General features: G+C 37.2%; 1 protein-coding gene across 2 annotated transcripts in view; it reads right to left on the reverse strand.

Moving 5' to 3' along the window:
* The window catches only part of plagl2 (pleiomorphic adenoma gene-like 2), a 99,490-nt gene that overhangs the window by 71,874 nt on the left and 231 nt on the right, over nucleotides 1-27,385 (reverse strand). The window lies entirely within an intron of this gene.

The following is a 27,385-nucleotide window of genomic DNA, read 5'->3' on the forward strand; positions in this document are numbered from 1 at the left end:
AACCCATCTATAATCCATCTATAACCCATCTATAAACCATCTATAACCCATCTATACCATCTATAACCCATCAATAATCCATCTATAACCTATCTATAACCCATCAATAATCCATCTATAACCCATCTATAAACCATCTATAACCCATCTATACCCATCTTTAACCCATCTTTAATCCATTTATAACCCATCTATAATCCATCTATAATCCTTCAATAACATCTATAATCCATCTATAACCCATCTTTAACCCATCAATAACCCATCTATAACCCATCTATAACATCTATAGCCCATCTTTAACCATCCATAACCATCTATTATCCATCTATAACCCATCTATAATCCATCTATAATCCATCTATAACATCTATAACCCATCTATAACCCATCTATAATCTATCTATAACCCATCTATAAGCCATCTATAACCAATCTATAATCCATCTATAACTCATCTATAACCCATCAATAATCCATCTATAACCCATCTATAACCCATCTATAACTCATCTTTAACCCATCTATAATCTACCTATAACCATCTATAACCCATCTATAATCTATCTATAACCCATCTACAATCCATCTATAATCCATCTATAACATCTATAGCCCATCTTTAACCATCCATAACCATCTATTATCCATCTATAACCCATCTATAATCCATCTATAATCCATCTATAACATCTATAATCCATCTATAACCCATCTATAACCCATCTATAATCTATCTATAACCCATCTATAAGCCATCTATGACCAATCTATAATCCATCTATAACTCATCTATAACCATCAATAATCCATCTATAACCCATCTATAACCCATCTATAACTCATCTTTAACCCATCTATAATCTACCTATAACCATCTATAACCCATCTATAATCTATCTATAACCCATCTACAATCCATCTATAATCCATCTATAACATCTATAATCCATCTATAACCCATCTATAATCCACCTATAACCCATCTATAATCCATCTATAACCCATGTATAATCCATCTATGACCCGTCTTTAACCCATCTATAACCCATCTATAATCCATAAATAACATCTATAATCCACCTATAACCCATCTATAATCCATCTATAACCCATCTATAACCCATTTATAATCCATCTTTAACCCATCTATAATCCATCTATAACCCATCTATAATCCATCTATAACCCATCTATACCCATCTATAACCCATCAATAATCCATCTATAACCTATCTATAACCCATCAATAATCCATCTATAACCCATCTATACCCATCTTTAACCCATCTTTAATCCATCTATAACCCATCAATAATCCATCTATAACCTATCTATAACCCATCAATAATCCATCTATAAACCATCTATAACCCATCTATACCCATCTTTAACCCATCTATAATCCATCTATAATCCTTCAATAACATCTATAATCCATCTATAACCCATCTTTAACCCATCAATAACCCATCTATAACCCATCTATAACCCATCAATAATCCATCTATAACCCATCTATAAACCATCTATAACCCATCTATAATCCATCTATAATCCTTCAATAACATCTATAATCCATCTATAACCCATCTTTAACCCATCAATAATCCATTTATAATCCATCTATAACCCATCTATAATCCATCTATAACCCATCTTTAACCCATCTATAATCCATCTATAACCCATCTATAACCCATCTATATCCCATTTTAATCCATCGATAACATCTATAACCCATCAATGATCCACCTATAACCCATCAATAATCCATCTATAACCATCTATATAAAACCCCTATCTATAATCCATCTATAACCCATCTATAATCCATCGATATCCCATTTATAATCCATCGATAACATCTATTATCCATCTATAATCCATCTATATCCCATTTATAATCCATCGATAACATCTATAACCATCTATATATAACCCATCTATAACCCATCTATAATCCATCAATAACATCGATAATCCATCTATAACCCTTTTAAAACCCATCTATAATCCATCTATAACCAACTATAACCCATCCATAACCATCTATAATCCATCTATAACCCATCCATAACCCATCAATAATCCATCTATAATCCATTGATAACAACTATAATCCATCTATAACCATCTATAACCCATCTATAATCCATTGATAACGTCTATGATCCATCTATAACCCATCTATAATCCATTGATAACATCTATAATCCATCTATAACCCATCTATAATCCATTGATAACATCTATAACCCATCTATAACCCATCTATAATCCATCTATAATCCATCTGAAAAACCCATCTATAATCCATCTATAACCCATCTATAACCATCTATAACCATCTATAACCCATCTTTAACCCATCTATAATCCATCTATAATCCATCTATAGCCATCTATAATCTATCTATAACCCATCTATAACCCATCTATAATCCATCTATAATCCATCTATAACAAGCTATAATCATCTATAACCCATCTATAACCCATCTATAATCCATCCATAACCATCTATAACGCATCTATAAACGATCTATAAACCATCTATAACATCTATAACCCATCTATAATCTATCTATAATCCATCTACAATCCATCTATAATCCATCTATAACATCTATAGCCCATCTATAACCATCTATAACCCATCTACAATCCATCTATAACCCATCTATAATCCATCTATAACATCTATAATCCATCTATAACCCATCTATAATCCATCTATAATCATCTATAATCCATCTATAAGCCATCTATAACCAATCTATAATCCATCAATACCTCCTCTAGAACCCTCACACATCCATCTATCACCCATCTATAACCCATCTATAAATCATCTTTAACCCCTCTATAATCTACCTATAACCATCTATAACCCATCTATAATCTATCTATAACCCATCTACAATCCATCTATAATCCATCTATAACATCTATAATCCATCTATAACCCATCTATAATCCACCTATAACCCATCTATAATCCATCTATAACCCATGTATAATCCATCTATGACCCGTCTTTAACCCATCTATAACCCATCTATAATCCATAAATAACATCTATAATCCACCTATAACCCATCTATAATCCATCTATAACCCATCTATAACCCATTTATAATCCATCTTTAACCCATCTATAATCCATCTATAACCCATCTATAATCCATCTATAACCCATCTATACCCATCTATAACCCATCAATAATCCATCTATAACCTATCTATAACCCATCAATAATCCATCTATAACCCATCTATAACCCATCTATAACTCATCTTTAACCCATCTATAATCTACCTATAACCATCTATAACCCATCTATAATCTATCTATAACCCATCTACAATCCATCTATAATCCATCTATAACATCTATAGCCCATCTTTAACCATCCATAACCATCTATTATCCATCTATAACCCATCTATAATCCATCTATAATCCATCTATAACATCTATAATCCATCTATAACCCATCTATAACCCATCTATAATCTATCTATAACCCATCTATAAGCCATCTATGACCAATCTATAATCCATCTATAACTCATCTATAACCATCAATAATCCATCTATAACCCATCTATAACCCATCTATAACTCATCTTTAACCCATCTATAATCTACCTATAACCATCTATAACCCATCTATAATCTATCTATAACCCATCTACAATCCATCTATAATCCATCTATAACATCTATAATCCATCTATAACCCATCTATAATCCACCTATAACCCATCTATAATCCATCTATAACCCAACTATAATCAATCTATCACCTCTTTAAACCATCTATAACCCATCTATAATCCATAAATAACATCTATAATCCACCTATAACCCATCTATAATCCATCTATAACCCATCTATAACCCATTTATAATCCATCTTTAACCCATCTATAATCCATCTATAACCCATCTATAATCCATCTATAACCCATCTATACCCATCTATAACCCATCAATAATCCATCTATAACCTATCTATAACCCATCAATAATCCATCTATAACCCATCTATAAACCATCTATAACCCATCTATACCCATCTTTAACCCATCTTTAATCCATCTATAACCCATCAATAATCCATCTATAACCTATCTATAACCCATCAATAATCCATCTATAAACCATCTATAACCCATCTATACCCATCTTTAACCCATCTATAATCCATCTATAATCCTTCAATAACATCTATAATCCATCTATAACCCATCTTTAACCCATCAATAACCCATCTATAACTCATCTTTAACCCATCTATAATCTACCTATAACCATCTATAACCCATCTTTAATCTATCTATAACCCATCTACAATCCATCTATAATCCATCTATAACATCTATAATCCATCTATAACCCATCTATAATCCACCTATAACCCATCTATAATCCATCTATAACCCATGTATAATCCATCTATAACCCGTCTTTAACCCATCTATAACCCATCTATAATCCATAAATAACATCTATAATCCACCTATAACCCATCTATAATCCATCTATAACCCATCTATAACCCATTTATAATCCATCTTTAACCCATCTATAATCCATCTATAACCCATCTATAAACCATCTATAACCCATCTATACCATCTATAACCCATCAATAATCCATCTATAACCTATCTATAACCCATCAATAATCCATCTATAACCCATCTATAAACCATCTATAACCCATCTATACCCATCTTTAACCCATCTTTAATCCATTTATAACCCATCTATAATCCATCTATAATCCTTCAATAACATCTATAATCCATCTATAACCCATCTTTAACCCATCAATAACCCATCTATAACCCATCTATAACATCTATAGCCCATCTTTAACCATCCATAACCATCTATTATCCATCTATAACCCATCTATAATCCATCTATAATCCATCTATAACATCTATAACCCATCTATAACCCATCTATAATCTATCTATAACCCATCTATAAGCCATCTATAACCAATCTATAATCCATCTATAACTCATCTATAACCCATCAATAATCCATCTATAACCCATCTATAACCCATCTATAACTCATCTTTAACCCATCTATAATCTACCTATAACCATCTATAACCCATCTATAATCTATCTATAACCCATCTACAATCCATCTATAATCCATCTATAACATCTATAGCCCATCTTTAACCATCCATAACCATCTATTATCCATCTATAACCCATCTATAATCCATCTATAATCCATCTATAACATCTATAATCCATCTATAACCCATCTATAACCCATCTATAATCTATCTATAACCCATCTATAAGCCATCTATGACCAATCTATAATCCATCTATAACTCATCTATAACCATCAATAATCCATCTATAACCCATCTATAACCCATCTATAACTCATCTTTAACCCATCTATAATCTACCTATAACCATCTATAACCCATCTATAATCTATCTATAACCCATCTACAATCCATCTATAATCCATCTATAACATCTATAATCCATCTATAACCCATCTATAATCCACCTATAACCCATCTATAATCCATCTATAACCCATGTATAATCCATCTATGACCCGTCTTTAACCCATCTATAACCCATCTATAATCCATAAATAACATCTATAATCCACCTATAACCCATCTATAATCCATCTATAACCCATCTATAACCCATTTATAATCCATCTTTAACCCATCTATAATCCATCTATAACCCATCTATAATCCATCTATAACCCATCTATACCCATCTATAACCCATCAATAATCCATCTATAACCTATCTATAACCCATCAATAATCCATCTATAACCCATCTATACCCATCTTTAACCCATCTTTAATCCATCTATAACCCATCAATAATCCATCTATAACCTATCTATAACCCATCAATAATCCATCTATAAACCATCTATAACCCATCTATACCCATCTTTAACCCATCTATAATCCATCTATAATCCTTCAATAACATCTATAATCCATCTATAACCCATCTTTAACCCATCAATAACCCATCTATAACCCATCTATAACCCATCAATAATCCATCTATAACCCATCTATAAACCATCTATAACCCATCTATAATCCATCTATAATCCTTCAATAACATCTATAATCCATCTATAACCCATCTTTAACCCATCAATAATCCATTTATAATCCATCTATAACCCATCTATAATCCATCTATAACCCATCTTTAACCCATCTATAATCCATCTATAACCCATCTATAACCCATCTATATCCCATTTATAATCCATCGATAACATCTATAACCCATCAATGATCCACCTATAACCCATCAATAATCCATCTATAACCATCTATATAAAACCCCTATCTATAATCCATCTATAACCCATCTATAATCCATCGATATCCCATTTATAATCCATCGATAACATCTATTATCCATCTATAATCCATCTATATCCCATTTATAATCCATCGATAACATCTATAACCATCTATATATAACCCATCTATAACCCATCTATAATCCATCAATAACATCGATAATCCATCTATAACCCTTTTAAAACCCATCTATAATCCATCTATAACCAACTATAACCCATCCATAACCATCTATAATCCATCTATAACCCATCCATAACCCATCAATAATCCATCTATAATCCATTGATAACAACTATAATCCATCTATAACCATCTATAACCCATCTATAATCCATTGATAACGTCTATGATCCATCTATAACCCATCTATAATCCATTGATAACATCTATAATCCATCTATAACCCATCTATAATCCATTGATAACATCTATAACCCATCTATAACCCATCTATAATCCATCTATAATCCATCTGAAAAACTCATCTATAACCATCCATAACCCATATATAATCTATCTATAACCCATCTATAATCCATCTATAATCCATCTGAAAAACCCATCTATAATCCATCTATAACCCATCTATAACCATCTATAACCATCTATAACCCATCTTTAACCCATCTATAATCCATCTATAATCCATCTATAGCCATCTATAATCTATCTATAACCCATCTATAACCCATCTATAATCCATCTATAATCCATCTATAGCCATCTATAATCTATCTATAACCGATCTATAACCCATCTATAATCCATCAATAACATCTATAATCCATCTATAACCAATCTATAATCCATCTATAACCATCTATAACCCATCTATAATCTATCTATAACCCATCTACAATCCATCTATAATCCATCTATAACATCTATAGCCCATCTTTAACCATCCATAACCATCTACTATCCATCTATAACCCATCTATAATCCATCTATAACATCTATAATCCATCTATAACCCATCTATAACCCATCTATAATCTATCTATAACCCATCTATAAGCCATCTATAACCAATCTATAATCCATCTATAACTCATCTATAACCATCAAAAATCCATCTATAACCCATCTATAACCCATCTATAACTCATCTTTAACCCATCTATAATCTACCTATAACCATCTATAACCCATCTATAATCTATCTATAACCCATCTACAATCCATCTATAATCCATCTATAACATCTATAATCCATCTATAACCCATCTATAATCCACCTATAACCCATCTATAATCCATCTATAACCCATGTATAATCCATCTATGACCCGTCTTTAACCCATCTATAACCCATCTATAATCCATAAATAACATCTATAATCCACCTATAACCCATCTATAATCCATCTATAACCCATCTATAACCCATTTATAATCCATCTTTAACCCATCTATAATCCATCTATAACCCATCTATAATCCATCTATAACCCATCTATACCCATCTATAACCCATCAATAATCCATCTATAACCTATCTATAACCCATCAATAATCCATCTATAACCCATCTATAAACCATCTATAACCCATCTATACCCATCTTTAACCCATCTTTAATCCATCTATAACCCATCTATAACCCATCTTTAACCCATCAATAACCCATCTATAACCCATCTATAACCCATCAATAATCCATCTATAACCCATCTATAAACCATCTATAACCCATCTATAATCCATCTATAATCCTTCAATAACATCTATAATCCATCTATAACCCATCTTTAACCCATCAATAATCCATCTATGATCCATCTATAACCCATCTATAATCCATCTATAACCCATCTTTAACCCATCTATAATCCATCTATAACCCATCTATAACCCATCTATATCCCATTTATAATCCATCGATAACATCTATAACCCATCAATAATCCACCTATAACCCATCAATAATCCATCTATAACCATCTATATAAAACCCCTATCTATAATCCATCTATAACCCATCTATAATCCATCGATATCCCATTTATAATCCATCAATAACATCTATTATCCATCTATAACCCATCTATAACCCATCTATAATCCATCAATAACATCTATAATCCATCTATAACCCTTTTAAAACCCATCTATAATCCATCTATAACCAACTATAACCCATCCATAACCATCTATAATCCATCTATAACCCATCCATAACCCATCAATAATCCATCTATAATCCATTGATAACAACTATAATCCATCTATAACCATCTATAACCCATCTATAATCCATTGATAACATCTATAATCCATCTATAACCCATCTATAATCCATTGATAACATCTATAATCCATCTATAACCCATCTATAATCCATTGATAATCCATCTATAATCCATCTGAAAAACTCATCTATAACCATCCATAACCCATATATAATCTATCTATAACCCATCTATAACCCATCTATAATCCATCTATAATCCATCTGAAAAACCCATCTATAATCCATCTATAACCCATCTATAACCATCTATAACCATCTATAACCCATCTTTAACCCATCTATAATCCATCTATAATCCATCTATAGCCATCTATAATCTATCTATAACCCATCTATAACCCATCTATAATCCATCTATAATCCATCTATAATCCATCTATAGCCATCTATAATCTATCTATAACCGATCTATAACCCATCTATAATCCATCAATAACATCTATAATCCATCTATAACCAATCTATAATCCATCTATAACCCATCTATAACCCATCTATTATCCATCTATAATCCATCGATAACCCATCGATAATCCATTGATAATCCATCTATAACCATCTATGACCCATCTATAATCCATCTATAACTCATCTATAATCCATCTATAATTCATCTATAACCATCTATAACATCGATAGCCCATCTTTAACCATCCATAACCATCTACTATCCATCTATAACCCATCTTTAACCCATCTATAATCCATCTATAACCCATCTATAACCCATCTATATCCCATTTATAATCCATCGATAACATCTATAACCCATCAATAATCCACCTATAACCCATCAATAATCCATCTATAACCATCTATATAAAACCCCTATCTATAATCCATCTATAACCCATCTATAATCCATCGATATCCCATTTATAATCCATCGATAACATCTATTATCCATCTATAACCCATCTATAACCCATCTATAATCCATCAATAACATCTATAATCCATCTATAACCCTTTTAAAACCCATCTATAATCCATCTATAACCAACTATAACCCATCCATAACCATCTATAATCCATCTATAACCCATCCATAACCCATCAATAATCCATCTATAATCCATTGATAACAACTATAATCCATCTATAACCATCTATAACCCATCTATAATCCATTGATAACATCTATAATCCATCTATAATCCATCTATAACATCTATAACCCATCTATAACCCATCTTTAATCCATCTAAAACCCATCTTTAACCCATTTATAATCCATCTATAATCCATCAATAACATCTATAATCCATCTATAACCCATCTATAATCCATCTATAACCCATCTATAATCCATCTATAACCAATCTATAACCCATCTATAACCCATCTATAACCATCGATAACCCATCTATAACCCATCTATAACCCATCTTTAACCCATCTATAATCCATCTATAATCCATCTATAATCCTTCAATAACATCTATAATCCATCTATAACCCATCTATAATCCATCTATAATTCATCTATAACCATCTATAACATCGATAGCCCATCTTTAACCATCCATAACCATCTACTATCCATCTATAACCCATCTTTAACCCATCTATAATCCATCTATAACCCATCTATAACCCATCTATATCCCATTTATAATCCATCGATAACATCTATAACCCATCTGTAACCATCTATAACCCATCAATAATCCATCTATAACCATCTATATAAAACCCCTATATATAATCCATCTATAACCCATCTATAATCCATCGATATCCCATTTATAATCCATCGATAACATCTATTATCCATCTATAACCCATCTATAACCCATCTATAATCCATCAATAACATCTATAATCCATCTATAACCCTTTTAAAACCCATCTATAATCCATCTATAACCAACTATAACCCATCCATAACCATCTATAATCCATCTATAACCCATCCATAACCCATCAATAATCCATCTATAATCCATTGATAACAACTATAATCCATCTATAACCATCTATAACCCATCTATAATCCATTGATAACATCTATAATCCATCTATAATCCATCTATAACATCTATAACCCATCTATAACCCATCTTTAATCCATCTAAAACCCATCTTTAACCCATTTATAATCCATCTATAATCCATCAATAACATCTATAATCCATCTATAACCCATCTATAATCCATCTATAACCCATCTATAATCCATCTATAACCCATCTATAACCCATCTATAACCCATCTATAACCATCGATAACCCATCTATAATCCATCTATAACCCATCTATAACCCATCTATAACCCATCTTTAACCCATCTATAATCCATCTATAATCCATCTATAATCCTTCAATAACATCTATAATCCATCTATAACCCATCTATAATCCATCTATAACCCATCTATAACATCTATAACCCATCTATAACATCCATAACATCTATAATCCATCTATAACCCATCTATAACCATCGATAACTCATCTATAATCCATCGATAACCCATCTATAATCCATCTATAACCCATCTATAACCATCGATAACTCATCTATAATCCATCGATAACCCATCTATAATCCATCTATAACCCATCTTTAACCCATCTATAATCCATCTATAATCCATCTATAATCCTTCAATAACATCTATAATCCATCTATAACCCATCTATAATCCATCTATAACCCATCTATAACATCTATAACCCATCTTTAATCCATCTATCATCTCCTCCTGGAGGATTTTGAGGTTTTTTCCGTCCAGGTGGGATATAGAATTCTTCCGGTGAGTCCTGGTCCTACCCTGAGGTCTCCTACTAGTTGACAATCCTCAGCGGTGACCTCCACAGGGGGGCGCCCTGCTGACATCCTCCTCAGAACCTTGAACCAGCTCAGCTGAGTCCTTTCAGTGTGAAGCAGCAGCTTTACTCAGAACCATCTCCAGATAGAAAGAGATACCTGACCTCCTCCAGCTGACGTAAAGACCCTGACCCTAACCGTCCCCACTCAGAGGGATCAGACCACTGGAGAACCACAGCCTACGACTTGGAGGAGCAAGTTTTGGGGTCAAATTCACACCTTTTAGAATTAAACCAGACTGAATCTGCTTCTCTGTTTCTGCATCTCAGGCTATTTTATGGTAAAAGAACGCTACAGCAGAACAAGTGAAGGCAGAGTTAAGAAGAGGCTTCACAATATGCCAGCTCACTGTGACCTTTGACCCCCTAAACATGATCAGCCCCCTTTTCAGTTCCAGCGTAGGTTTGTGCCACATTCGACTAACATCCCTCAGAGTGTTACTGATATATGGAGCTAAAGATTTAAAGACTTCAGAGAGCTGATGCTTTTATTTTGAAGGGACAGGATCGTTTTAGATCAGGGGACAGAGAGAGAGAGACAGAGAGGAATGACGTGAGGAAAAGGAGCCGACAGTGACCTTTGACCTCTTCATCTCACCAGGTCACCCCTTAGTCAGAGCGGAGGATCTGAAATTAACAGGTTTACAGGACTGACCCTGATGGACTGATGGTGGACTGGAGAGGATCAAAGACCCTGAAAATGATGTGAATGATTATTCTGATTGCTTTTGAGTTTTTAAATGTTGCACAGAATCACTGATTGATTACTAAACATGATGAATAGAGATGTTGAACTGTCTCTGAGCTGAGACAATCTGATTAATCTGAACTGAACAAAGGAGAGGGCAGGAATCACAGATTTGACTTGAGCAGGGAGAGCAAGATATTCTGGTTTCTGAGGTTACATAAAAGGATTTCACCATCTCAGCTCACACGACCGCAACAACACTGGGACACTAAATACAACATTATACCTACAACAACACTGGGACACTAAATACAACATTATATTTACAACAACACTGGGACAATAAATACAACATTATATTTACAACAACACTGGGACAATAAATACAACATTATATTTACAACAACACTGGGACAATAAATACAACATTATATCTACAACAACACTGGGACAATAAATACAACATTATATTTACAACAACACTGGGACACTAAATACAACATTATATTTACAACAACACTGGGACACTAAATACAACATTATATTTACAACAACACTGGGACAATAAATACAACATTATATTTACAACAACACTGGGACAATAAATACAACATTATATTTACAACAACACTGGGACAATAAATACAACATTATATCTATATCTAATATGATCAATAACAGCTCCAATATTATCAATATTAGCTCTACTATAATCAATAACAGCTCTAGTATGATCAATTACAGCTAAAGTATGATCAATAACAGCTCTAATATGATCAAAAACAACTCTACTATGATCAATAACAGCTCTAGTATGATCAGTAACAGTATTAATGTGATCACAACGGGTCTAACATGATCAATAACAACTGTAATATGATCAATAACAGCTCTAGTATGATCAATAACAGCTCTACTATGATCAATAACAGCTCTAGTATGATCAATAACAGCTCTACTATGATCAATAACAGCTCTAGTATGATAAATAACAGCTCTAACATGATCAATAACAACTCAAGTATGATCAATAACAACTTTAATATGATCAATAACAGCTGTAATATGATCAATAACAGCTCTTGTATGATCAATAACAGCTATAGTATGATCAATAACAGCTCTTAAATGATCAATAACAGCTCTACTATGATCAATAACAGCTCTTGTATGATCAATAACAGCTCTTGTATGATCAATAACAGCTCTTGTATGATCAATAACAGCTCTTCTATGATCAATAACAGCTCTTGTATGATCAATAACAGCTCTACTATGATCAATAACAGCTCTTGTATGATCAATAACAGCTCTTGTATGATCAATAACAGCTCTACTATGATCAATAACAGCTCTTGTATGATCAATAACAGCTCTTCTATGATCAATAACAGCTCTTGTATGATCTATAACAGCTCTACTATGATCAATAACAGCTCTAGTATGATCAATAACAGCTCTACTATGATCAATAACAGCTCTTGTAAGATCAATAACAGCTCTAGTATGATCAATAACAGCTCTACTATGATCAATAACAGCTCTTGTAAGATCAATAACAGCTCTAATATGATCAATAACAGCTCTTGTAAGATCAAGAAAAGCTCTAGTATGATTAATAAAAACTTTAAATGATTAATAACCGCTCTAGTATGACCAATAATACCTGTAATCTGATCAATAACAGCTCTAGTATGATCAATAACAACTTTAAAATGATTAATAACCGCTCTAATATGACCAATAATACCTGTAATCTGATCAATAACAGCTCTAATATGATCAATAACAGCTCTAACATGATCAATAACAGCTCTAACATGATCAATTACAGCTCTAATATGATCACTAACAGCTCTACTATGATCAATAACAGGTCTAGGATGATCAATAACAGCTGTAATAGGATCAATTATAGCTGTAATATGATGAATAACAACTTTAACATGATTAATAACAGCTCTCATATGATCAATAACAGCTCTACTATGATCAATAACAGCTCTACTATGATCAATAACAGCTCTACTATGATCAATTACACCTCTAGTATGATCAATAACAGCTCTAGTATGATCAATAACAGCTCTAGTATGATCAATAACAACTTTAAAATGATTAATAGCCACTCTAATATGACCAATAATACCTGTAATCTGATCAATAACAGCTCTAATCTGATTAATAACAGCTCTAATATGATCAATAACAGCTCTAACATGATCAATAACAGCTCCAACATGATCAATAACAGCTCTAACATGATCAATTACAGCTCTAATATGATCACTAACAGCTCTACTATGATCAATAACAGGTCTAGGATGATCAATAACAGCTGTAATAGGATCAATTATAGCTGTAATATGATGAATAACAACTTTAACATGATTAATAACAGCTCTCATATGATCAATAACAGCTCTAGTATGATCAATAACAGCTCTACTATGATCAATAACAGCTCTACTATGATCAATAACAGCTCTAGTATGATCAATAACAGCTCTAGCATGATCAATAACAGCTCTAGTATGATCATTAACAGCTCTAATATGATCAATAACAATTCTATTATGATCAATAATACCTCTAATATGATCAATAAAATCACTAATATGATGAAAACCAGCTTTCATATGATCAATTACAGTTTTACTATGATCAATAACAGCTCTAGTATAATCAATAACAGCTTTAGTATTATCAATAAAAGCTCTATTTTGATCAATAACAGCTCTGATATGATCAATAACAGCTCTAATATGATCAATAACAGCTCTAGTATGATCAATAATACCTCTTATATGATCAATAAAATCACTAATATGATGAAAACCAGCTTTCATATGATCAATAACAGCTCTAGTATTATCAATAACAGCTCTAGTATGATCAATAGCAGCTCTAGTATGATCAATAACAGCTCTAGTATGATCAATAACAGCTCTAGTATTATCAATAACAGCTCTACTATGATCAATAACAGCTCTACTATGATCAATAACAGCTCTAGTATGATCAATAACAGCTGTAATATGATCAATAACAGCTCTACTATGATCAATAACAGCTCTAGTATGATCAATAACAGCTGTAATATGATCAATAACAGCTCTACTATGATCAATAACAGCTCTAGTATGATCAATAACAGCTGTAATATGATCAATAACAGCTCTAGTATGATCAATAACAGCTCTAGTATGATCAATAACAGCTGTAATATGATCAATAACAGCTCTAGTATGATCAATAACAGCTCTAGTATGATCAATAACAGCTCTAGTATTATCAATAACAGCACTAATATGATGAAAACCAGCTTTTCTATGATCAATAACAGCTCTAGCGTGATCAATAACAGCTCTAGTATGATCAATAACAGCTGTAATATGATCAATAACAGCTCTACTATGATCAATAACAGCTCTAGTATGACCAATACCAGCTCTAATATGATCAATAACAGCTGAAATATGATCAATAACAGCTCTAGTATGATCAAAAACAGCTCTAGTGTGATCAATAACAGCTCTAACATGATCAATAACAGCTCTAGTATGATCAATAACAGCTGTAATATGATCAATAACAGCTCTACTATGATCAATAACAGCTCTAGTATGATCAATAACAGCTCTAACATGATCAATAACAGCTCTAGTATGACCAATACCGGCTCTAATATGATCAATAACAGCTGAAATATGATCAATAACAGCTCTAGTATGATCAATAACAGCTCTAACATGATCAATAACAGCTCTAGTATGATCAATAACAGCTCTAGTATGATCAATAACAGCTCTAACATGATCAATAACAGCTCTAGTATGATCAATAACAGCTCTAGTATGATCAATAACAGCTCTAGTATGACCAATAACAGCTGTAATATGATCAATACCGGCCCTTATATGATCAATAACAGCTGAAATTTGATCAATAACAGCTCTAGTATGATCAATAACAGCTGAAATATGATCAATAACAGCTCTAGTTTAAAAAATAATACCTCTAATATGATCAATAACAGCTGAAATATGATCAATAACAGCTCTAGTTTAAAAAATAATACCTCTAATATGATCAATAAAATCACTAATATGATGAAAACCAACTTTAATATGATCAATAACAGCTCTTAAATGATCAATAACAGTACTTGTATGATCAATAACAGCTGTAATATGATCAATAACAGCTCTACTCTGATCAATAACAGCTCTAGTATGATCAATAACAGCTGTAATATGATCAATAACAGCTCTACTCTGATCAATAACAGCTCTAGTATGATCAATAACAGCTGTAATATGATCAATAACAGCTCTAGTATGATCAATAACAGCTGAAATATGATCAATAACAGCTCTACTATGATCAATAACAGCTCTAGTATGATCAATAACAGCTGTAATATGATCAATAATAGCTCTAGTATGATCAATAACAGCTGAAATATGATCAATAACAGCTCTAGTATGATCAATACCGGCTCTAATATGATCAATAACAGCTGAAATATGATCAATAACAGCTCTAGTATGATCAATAACAGCTCTAGTATGATCAATAACAGCTGTAATATGATCAATAACAGCTCTAGTATGATCAATAACAGCTCTAGTATGACCAATAACAGCTGTAATATGATCAATACCGGCCCTTATATGATCAATAACAGCTGAAATATGATCAATAACAGCTCTAGTATGATCAATAACAGCTCTACTCTGATCAATAACAGGTCTATTATGATCAATAACGGCTCTACTATGATCAATAACGGCTCTACTATGATCAATGACAGCTCTATGATCAATAACAGCCTTACTTTGATCAATAACAGCTCTACTATGATCAATAACACCTCTACTATGATCAATAACAGCTCTACTATGATCAATAACAGCTCTACTATGATCAATGACACCTCTACTATGATCAATAACAGCTCTACTATGATCAATAACAGCTCTACTATGATCAATAACACCTCTACTATGATCAATAACAGCTCTACTATGATCAATAACACCTCTACTATGATCAATAACAGCTCTACTATGATCAATAACACCTCTACTATGATCAATAACAGCTCTACTATGATCAATAACAGCTCTTCTATGATCAATAACACCTCTACTATGATCAATAACACCTCACTCTGATCAATAACAGCTCTACTCTGATCAATAACAGCTCTACTATGATCAATAACAGCTCTACTATGATCAATAACAGCTCTACTATAATCAATAACAGCTCTACTATGATCAATAACAGCTCTAGTATGATCAATAACAGCTCTACTCTGATCAATAACAGCTCTACTATGATCAATAACAGCTCTACTATGATCAATAACAGCTCTACTATGATCAATAACAGCTCTACTATGATCAATAACAGCTCTACTATGATCAATAACAGCTCTATGATCAATAACAGCTCTACTATGATCAATAACAGCTCTACTATGATCAATAACAGCTCTACTCTGATCAATAACAGCTCTACTATGATCAATAACAGCTATACTATGATCAATAACAGCTCTATGATCAATAACAGCTCTACTATGATCAATAACAGCTCTACTATGATCAATAACAGCTCTACTATGATCAATAACAGCTCTATGATCAATAACAGCTCTACTATGATCAATAACAGCTCTACTCTGATCAATAACAGCTCTACTCTGATCAATAACAGCTCTATTATGATCAATAACAGCTCTATGATCAATAACAGCTCTACTATGATCAATAACAGCTCTACTATGATCAATAACACCTCTACTATGATCAATAACAGCTCTACTATGATCAATAACAGCTCTATGATCAATAACAGCTCTACTATGATCAATAACAGCTCTACTCTGATCAATAACAGCTCTACTCTGATCAATAACAGCTCTACTATGATCAATAACAGCTCTATGATCAATAACAGCTCTACTATGATCAATAACAGCTCTACTCTGATCAATAACAGCTCTACTATGATCAATAACAGCTCTACTCTGATCAATAACAGCTCTACTCTGATCAATAACAGCTCTACTATGATCAATAACAGCTCTACTCTGATCAATAACAGCTCTACTATGATCAATAACAGCTCTACTATGATCAATAACAGCTCTACTCTGATCAATAACAGCTCTACTATGATCAATAACAGCTCTATGATCAATAACAGCTCTACTATGATCAATAACAGCTCTACTATGATCAATAACAGCTCTACTATGATCAATAACAGCTCTACTATGATCAATAACAGCTCTATGATCAATAACAGCTCTACTATGATCAATAACAGCTCTACTCTGATCAATAACAGCTCTACTCTGATCAATAACAGCTCTACTATGATCAATAACAGCTCTATGATCAATAACAGCTCTACTATGATCAATAACAGCTCTACTCTGATCAATAACAGAGATTCCTATGATCTCAGCACTCTGATCAATAACAGCTCTACTCTGATCAATAACAGCTCTACTATGATCAATAACAGCTCTACTCTGATCAATAACAGCTCTACTATGATCAATAACAGCTCTAATATCATCAATAATATTCTACCATTTTATAGACCAGTGCTCATCAACAGCTGGCCCGGGAGCCACATCCGGCCGTCCCACAGTGGATCCCGGTCCCAGAGCAACCAGACTCTGGTGTATTTCTGGTGTTTAGTTCCACTGAAGCTGCTTCATCAGGATTGACTCAATGATCCTGCAGAGATTCCTGTCAGCCGTCAGCAGCATCTATAATCATGTTCAACACGTATTTATCCGTCTATTCCTGATAAGAACTCACATTTTCTGTGGAAACTTTTGGCTTCAGGCGTTTTGGGAGTGCAGTTTTCTGCTGGGGTTTTTCACTCATGACAGCATGTTCACATCCATCCCAGAAACAGACAACGTGACAGCCATAGAAATACTCAGCTAAAATATCTCAGTCACCCCCTAGTGGCTGGCTGTGATATTGGCACCAATCTCACTGTTAGAGCCTAAACATGACAATCATTAGAAAAAAAAAATAAAAATATGTTACTTAGACCATTTTAGAATGGTCTTTAGTTCTGAGAAAAACAGGCTCTTCTAAGAATGTAGTTGGTGATCCCTGTGGTGACAAACATCTCCCCGTGAACCCAGTCACCCCCCACCCCGGGTTTCTAGAAGTTAGGAGGACAAAGAGAGGGATCAGAGCTTTTCCGACTCCTCTCTGGTTATTAACCCCCCCCCCCCCACATATTAACCCACTGATGCTCTTTTCTCATGGTAATCAGCCTGCTGTCGCCACCGCTGCCCGCAGAGGTGCAGGGCATTGTGGGGGATTTCAGAGGCTAAAAAACAACTCCCTCTCTCCTCCTCACAAACACCCTCACCAGGAGTTCATGCACACTTTGACAAACAGCCAACGACAGTGAGCGCGCTCTAACACTCAGCCAATCAAAGCCCACAAATGGAACGGGCACGCCACAACCATACCGGCACACCGTGAATCGGATGAAGAAACGCCACAGTGTTAATGAGGAGATGAACTGAGAAGGAGGCGAGGAAGAACATCAGCAGTTGACAACCAAGAGAAAATCTCTGCAACAGGAAGGAGGGCAAATTTATCAGAAACTGAATCACAGAAAACAGTTGACAACCGGAACACAGAAAAAACTTCTTTATTCAGGGCGCCATCACGGAGAAGAGAGGACCAACCAGAGACTGTAGGGATAAGGAGGGCCCGAGCATTGAGCTCTAATGTCAGCTCTAATATCAGCCCTAATATCAGCTCTAATAGCAGCTCTAATGTCAGCTCTAACGTCAGCTCTAACGTCAGCTCTAATATCAGCTCTAATATCAGCTCTAATATCAGCTCTAATATCAGCTCTAACGTCAGCTATAATGTCAGCTCTAATGTCAGCTCTAATGTCAGCTCTAACGTCAGCTCTAACATCAGCTCTAACGTCAGCTCTAATATCAGCTCTAATATCAGCTCTAATATCAGCTCTAACGTCAGCTCTAATATCAGCTCTAATATCAGCTCTAATATCAGCTCTAACGTCAGCTCTAATATCAGCTCTAACGTCAGCTCTAACGTCAGCTCTAATGTCAGCTCTAACATCAGCTCTAATATCAGCTCTAACGTCAGCTCTAACGTCAGCTCTAACGTCAGCTCTAACATCAGCTCTAATATCAGCTCTAATGTCAGCTCTAACGTCAGCTCTAATGTCAGCTCTAATGTCAGCTCTAACGTCAGCTCTAACGTCAGCTCTAACATCAGCTCTAATATCAGCTCTAATGTCAGCTCTAACGTCAGCTCTAATATCAGCTCTAATGTCAGCTCTAACGTCAGCTCTAATGTCAGCTCTAACGTCAGCTCTAATATCAGCTCTAACGTCAGCTATAATGTCAGCTCTAATGTCAGCTCTAACGTCAGCTATAATGTCAGCTCTAATGTCAGCTCTAACGTCAGCTCTAACGTCAGCTCTAACGTCAGCTCTAATGTCAGCTCTAATGTCAGCTATAATGTCAGCTCTAATGTCAGCTCTAATGTCAGCTCTAATGTCAGCTCTAATATCAGCTCTAATGTCAGCTCTAATATCAGCTCTAATGTCAGCTCTAATATCAGCTCTAACGTCAGCTCTAATGTCAGCTCTAACGTCAGCTCTAATGTCAGCTCTAACGTCAGCTCTAACGTCAGCTCTAATGTCAGCTCTAATGTCAGCTCTAACGTCAGCCCTAACGTCAGCTCTAACGTCAGCCCTTACGTCAGCTCTAACGTCAGCTCTAACGTAAGCTCTAATATCAGCTCTAACGTCAGCTCTAATGTCAGCTCTAATATCAGCTCTAATGTCAGCTCTAATGTCAGCTCTAATATCAGCTCTAACGTCAGCTCTAACGTCAGCTCTAACGTCAGCTCTAATATCAGCTCTAACGTCAGCTCTAACGTCAGCTCTAATATCAGCTCTAATATCAGCTCTAACGTCAGCTCTAACGTCAGCTCTAACGTCAGCTCTAATGTCAGCTCTAATGTCAGCTCTAATGTCAGCTCTAATGTCAGCTCTAATATCAGCTCTAACGTCAGCTCTAACGTCAGCTCTAATGTCAGCTCTAACGTCAGCCCTTACGTCAGCTCTAACGTCAGCCCTTACGTCAGCTCTAACGTCAGCTCTAATGTAAGCTCTAATATCAGCTCTAATATCAGCTCTAATATCAGCTCTAATATCAGCTCTAATGTCAGCTGTAATGTCAGCTGTTATGTCAGCTCTAATGTCAGCTCTCAGCTCCAGCTCTAATATCAGCTCTGAAAATCCAGCTTTAAATGTCAGCTCTAAACTCATCTCTAATGTCAGCTCTAATGTCAGCTCTAATGTCAGCTCTAACGTCAGCTCTAACGTCAGCTCTAACGTCAGCTCTAATGTCAGCTCTAATGTCAGCTCTAATGTCAGCTCTAATGTCAGCTCTAATGTCAGCTCTAATGTCAGCTCTAATATCAGCTCTAATGTCAGCTCTAATATCAGCTCTAATGTCAGCTCTAATATCAGCTCTAACGTCAGCTCTAATGTCAGCTCTAACGTCAGCTCTAATGTCAGCTCTAACGTCAGCTCTAACGTCAGCTCTAATGTCAGCTCTAATGTAAGCGCGAACGTCAGCCCTAACGTCAGCTCTAACTTCAGCCCTAAGGGCAGCTCTAACGTCAGCTCTAACGCAGCTCAGATATCAGCTCTAACGTCAGCTCTAATGTCAGCTCTAATATCAGCTCTAATGTCAGCTCTAATGTCAGCTCTAACTTCAGCTCTAACGTCAGCTCTAACGTCAGCTCTACCGTCAGCTATAATCTCAGCTCTAACGTCAGCACTAACGTCAGCTCTAATGTCAGCTCTAATCTCAGCTCTAACGTCAGCTCTAACGTCAGCTCTAACGTCAGCTCTAATGTCAGCTCTAATGTCAGTCAGCTCTAATGTCAGCTCTAATATCAGCTCTAACGAAATGCTCTAAATGTAATCAAACAGGTTGTATTTTATTGATAATCCATCATTTTCAGTGTAATACTGTCAGATAGAGCACGGTTAGCCCTCAGAAACATCAGGACTAATACTGTCAGATAGAGCACGGTTAGCCCTCAGAAACATCAGGACTATGACTGTCAGATAGAGCACGGTTAGCCCTCAGAAACATCAGGACTATGACTGTCAGATAGAGCACGGTTAGCCCTCAGAAACATCAGGACTATGACTGTCAGATAGAGCACGGTTAGCCCTCAGAAACATCAGGACTAATACTGTCAGATAGAGCACGGTTAGCCCTCAGAAACATCAGGACTATGACTGTCAGATAGAGCACGGTTAGCCCTCAGAAACATCAGGACTAATACTGTCAGATAGAGCACGGTTAGCCCTCAGAAACATCAGGACTATGACTGTCAGATAGAGCACGGTTAGCCCTCAGAAACATCAGGACTATGACTGTCAGATAGAGCACGGTTAGCCCTCAGAAACATCAGGACTAATACTGTCAGATAGAGCACGGTTAGCCCTCAGAAACATCAGGACTATGACTGTCAGATAGAGCACGGTTAGCCCTCAGAAACATCAGGACTAATACTGTCAGATAGAGCACGGTTAGCCCTCAGAAACATCAGGACTAATACTGTCAGATAGAGCACGGTTAGCCCTCAGAAACATCAGGACTAATACTGTCAGATAGAGCACGGTTAGCCCTCAGAAACATCAGGACTAGTATAAAGCCTTACTGTAAGTATCACTTATCCTTCAGTAAAACATCAGAGCTTATATCTTTAATTGATAACCAATCAGAATCTGATCAGCGACACTAATAAACCAATCACATTGTTTTGATATTCCTGGGTTAAACACACATTTACAGGCCATGGACAACAGGTTCACGACCCATTTCTGGTCCCACAACCCACCAATTCAGATCCACAGAATGAAACCCTACCTTCAACATAAACATTTTTTCATTCATTCATTTTACATCCTGCTACATCTAAATCCTAATATTGTCCAGTGTAGTCACAATCACATTACCAACCATGCAGCATTCATTTACAGCAGTAAACACCAGAAGCCTTCTCAGAATGTGTGAACTCAGTCTTCAGGAAACTCTGCTGGGTTTGAGGGTTAATAATCTGAAGTCTAGAGATCTTTAGCAGATAGTCTTTGGTTAGCTCCTGTGCTAGAATAGTGAGTGAATGAAGCTCTGAAAGTGTGCAGCAGTCAGTGATCAATAACAAGTGCATACACCCCCTTCAGTGACCCTGACCCCCCCCTGACCCCCCCTCTGCTGGGCTCCTGAATGTTATTTACCCGCTTCAAGGAGAGAGCACACAGAGCCACGAGGCTGTAGACAACCGAGCCACCAACAGTTTAAAGAGGAAACCTCCCAGAGAGAGAGAGAGAAACAGCACTGTAGGGGGAGTTTGTCCTCATGAACCCTAGGGCTGGACAACACCCATCAATATTAATACCTCACACAGGACACACCTCTGGGTTTTTAAACAAGAAACAGCTATCACAGCTCCTGAATGATCCACTTTGGCAGGACACTACTGTTGGAACTATTTTCCCATTTCACACCAATGAGCAAACTTCTTCCAGTCCAAACTGCACAAAAACAGCTTTCCTTCAGTTACTAAAGTCTCTGAGATTTTTAACCACTGAAAACTAAATCAACAGGTATCTGATCATTACAAAAACATGAGATGGGCCTGAGGGGCATAGACTCTGCAGGAGCATGACGTCATCTTCAAATGATGACATCATCTTCAAAGGATGACATCTTCATCGTCATCATTCCATCATCAAGGCAGATGATGGAATACTGAGAAATTTTCCCTCCATATTTTTTCCAAACATTAGGCCATAGTTAGCAACTTTTGGAAAAGTGGGTGGAACTGGCGAGAAGCTGGGGAAACCTTCGCTCCTCGCCAGTTCAGCCAATGTTTCCAACAGTTGCCAACAAAGGACTGACAACACTGAGGAAACATTAGTGGCACATTTCTTCTAATATGATAGAGATGGAGTCCGTTCTGCTACGTGGGCTGGACCCCAGCATCGACCCTCTGCCTACGTCCACGTCTACCTGCAGCTCTGAGGATGAAATGGACGAGTGCTGCACAGATACAATGGTTTTTCAGCTCAACAGTGGCTCTACGTCTTACAGACACTGAGGAACAACAACCTGCCAGCGGAGCTGCTGAGAGCCTTCTACCACTGCTGCACTGAAAGCACTTTGACAGACTGCTAACATCTGGGCACGTCAGCTGCACAGAGGCAGATCGGAGTCTCCAACAAGTCATCAACACATCCCAGAAAGTAACAGGACAGCCACGCCACCTCTGGAGGACATCTTCAGGACGCACTCCTCCGCAGAGCAACATACACTGAATGATGTGACTCACCCATGCCACCCCCTGTTCTCTCGTTAACCTGGACGGCACTACAGAGCCTAAGAGGCACCAACCTCCAGACTAAAGAACAGCTTTGTACCGAGAGTCATCACTGAGCTGATCTCTCTGTCTCCCACCCCTATGACGGTCCTGGTAGTCTGACATCCGTCCTTCTATCATCAGAACCTCCTCTGTCACCCACCCCTATGACGGTCCTGGTAGTCTGACATCCGTCCTTCTATCATCAGAATCTCCTCTGTCGTCCACCCCTATGACGGACCTGGTAGTCTAACATCCATCCTTCTATCATCAGAACCTCCTCTGTCACCCACCCCTATGATGGTCCTGGTAGTCTAACACCCCTCTATCATCAGAACCTCCTCTGTCGCCCACCCCTATGACAGTCCTGGCAGTCTAACATCCCTCTATCATCAGAACCTCCTCTGTCGCCCACTCCTATGACAGTCCTGGTATTCTGACATCCTTCCATCATTACAACCTCCTCTGTCGCCCACCCCTATGACGGTCCTGGTAGTCTGACATCCATCCTTTTATTATCAGAACATCCTCTGTCGCCCACTCCTATGATGGTCCTGGTAGTCTGACATCGATCCTTCTATCATCAGAACATCCTCTGTCGCCCACCCCTATGATGGTCCTGGTAGTCTGACATCCGTCCTTCTATCATCAGAATCTCCTCTGTCGTCCACCCCTATGACGGTCCTGGTAGTCTAACATCCTTCTATCATTAGAACCTCCTCTGTCGCCCACCCCTATGACGGACCTGGTAGTCTAACATCCATCCTTCTATCATCAGAACCTCCTCTGTCACCCACCCCTATGATGGTCCTGGTAGTCTAACACCCCTCTATCATCAGAACCTCCTCTGTCGCCCGCCCCTGTGACAGTCCTGATGGTCTAACATCCCTCTATCATCAGAACCTCCTCTGTCGCCCACCCCTATGACAGTCCTGGTATTCTGACATCCTTCCATCATTACAACCTCCTCTGTCGCCCACCCCTATGACGGTCCTGGTAGTCTAACATCCCTCTATCATCAGAAACTCCTCTGTCGCCCACCCCTATGATGGTCCTGGTAGTCTGACAACCCTCTATCATCAGAACCTCCGCTGTCGCCCGCCCCTATGACAGTCCTGATGGTCTAACATCCCTCTATCATCAGAACCTCCTCTGTCGCCCACCCCTATGACAGTCCTGGTAGTCTAACATCCCTCTATCATCAGAACCTCCTCTGTCGCCCACCCCTATGACAGTCCTGGTAGTCTGACGTCCCTCCATCATCAGAACCTCCGCTGTCGCTCGCCCTATGACAGTCCTGGTAGTCTAACATCCCTCTATCATCAGAAACTCCTCTGTCGCCCACCCCTATGACAGTCCTGGTAGTCTAACATCCCTCTATCATCAGAACCTCCTCTGTCGCCCACCCCTATGACGGCCCTGGCAGTCTAACATCCTTCTATCATCAGAACCTCCTCTGTCGCCCACCCCTATGACGGTCCTGGTAGTCTGACATCCATCCTTTTATCATCAGAACATCCTCTGTCGCCCACCCCTATGATGGTCCTGGTAGTCTAACATCCCGCTATCATCAGAACCTCCTCTGTCGCCCACCCCTATGACGGTCCTGGTAGTCTGACATCCATCCCGCTATCATCAGAACCTTCTCTGTCACCCACCCCTATGACGGTCCTGGTTGTCTGACATCGATCCTTCTATCATCAGAACCTCCTCTGTTGCCCACCCCTATGATGGTCCTGGTAGTCTAACATCCCGCTATCGTCAGAACCTCCTCTGTCGCCCACCCCTATGATGGTCCTGGTAGTCTGACATCCCTCTATCATCAGAACCTCCTCTGTCGCCCACCCCTATGACGGTCCTGGTAGTCTAACGTCCCGCTATCGTCAGAACCTCCTCTGTCGCCCACCCCTATGATGGTCCTGGTAGTCTGACAACCCTCTATCATCAGAACCTCCGCTGTCGCCCGCCCCTGTGACAGTCCTGATGGTCTAACATCCCTCTATCATCAGAACCTCCTCTGTCGCCCACCCCTATGACAGTCCTGGTAGTCTAACATCCCTCTATCATCAGAACCTCCTCTGTCGCCCATCCCTATGATGGCCCTGGCAGTCTAACATCCCTCTATCATCAGAACCTCCTCTGTCGCCCACCCCTATCACGGTCCTGGTAGTCTGACATCCATCCTTTCATCATCAGAACCTCCTCTGTCGCCCACCCCTATGATGGTCCTGGTAGTCTAACATCCCGCTATCATCAGAACCTTCTCTGTCGCCCACCCCTATGACGGTCCCGGTAGTCTGACATCCATCCTTCTATCATCAGAACTTCCTCTGTCGCCCACCCCTATGACGGTCCTGGCAGTCTAACATCCCTCTATCATAAGAACCTCCTCTGTCGCCCACCCCTATCTGCACTCTGACAAACTTCCTCAAAGCAACTAAAACTCCGCAGATTGCTCCAAAGTTGCACACAACATGGAAGTTGACCAATCAGGGCCTTGTTGACAACCAGGCAGCTCCTCAGAGCAACTTTGGCTGCAGACTGATCGAGCAAATGGTCGCGAGGCGGAGGAGCTGATGCGTGATCAAAGATTAAAGAGCTGATCACAAACAGCCGCAAAGTTAGCGCAAAGTTAGCGCAGGCAGACCCGCTGATAACAAGTGTCACACTCACACAGGCACGCGCAATCACGCACGCACACACACACCATGAGCAGAGAGG

Source organism: Cheilinus undulatus, linkage group 11 (assembly GCF_018320785.1).
Source record: "Cheilinus undulatus linkage group 11, ASM1832078v1, whole genome shotgun sequence".
NCBI lineage: Eukaryota > Metazoa > Chordata > Actinopteri > Labriformes > Labridae > Cheilinus > Cheilinus undulatus.